The sequence below is a fragment of the Rhinolophus ferrumequinum genome, chromosome 2 (assembly GCF_004115265.2).
Source record: "Rhinolophus ferrumequinum isolate MPI-CBG mRhiFer1 chromosome 2, mRhiFer1_v1.p, whole genome shotgun sequence".
Taxonomy (NCBI): Eukaryota; Metazoa; Chordata; class Mammalia; order Chiroptera; family Rhinolophidae; genus Rhinolophus; species Rhinolophus ferrumequinum.
Window position 1 is genome coordinate 108,255,590 of NC_046285.1, and position 874 is coordinate 108,256,463.

Consider the following 874-nt stretch of genomic DNA (forward strand, 5'->3'; position numbering starts at 1 on the left):
ATATTAGTGGCCAATGGCTCACTGGTTACAGCTGACGGCCAACTAGCCACAGCTGATGGCCATCCAATCACAGTTGATGGCCATTTACTACCTGAGTGAGCACCTTTCCAGGTGAGTCCGAGAGCCTGGAAACTGCGCTCCTGGCTCTGTCCCCACACTAGAGATGGGGGTTTATTTTCTATTATTTTACTCCCGACCCTGGTGGTGTAAATACAGTAAGAATCAATAAATACCTTTTAAAGAATGGCTGAAATGCTAGATATAATTCTTTAAAGTTCTCCATTCCTCCTTGTAAAGGGGAGGGTGGAGGAAGTGTACAAACAGGTGGGGGAAGTGGGGCAGGAAACAGAGAGAGAGGGGGGCAGGGAGATCCCACCTGTTTTACACACGTGTGTGTACTTTTCTTTGTCCCCCTTCTGCCCCCCCCCCAGTTTTCTGTATCTGCGTCCTGCTGTAGTTTGGGCTGTACCGTGTGTTCACATTTGTGATCCTCTTTTTTTTTTTTTTTAAAGGATAGTTTATTGAAAGCAAAGAGTCAAATCTCCCGAGCGGCAGGGGGTCCCGAATGGGGATGTCCCCTGCGATCCTTTTTATTTAATGCAGAGGATATGTCGCACATATTGAACAGACTTTATTATAGTCATTTTCAACATTGCATAATATTCCATTTGTTGATGTACCCGAACTTACCCAAGTAATTTCCAACAGTTGATCATTTAAATTTCTTGTGAGTGGCAATAGTATCACCAGTATGAGGGGTGGTGCCCAGACACTGGAACAACCGGGAAGCACTCGAGCTCACACCTTCCAAACACGGTGGGGCGGGGCCACGGGGCAGAGAGGCGGGTGGGTGCAGGCGCCACCAAGGCTGACT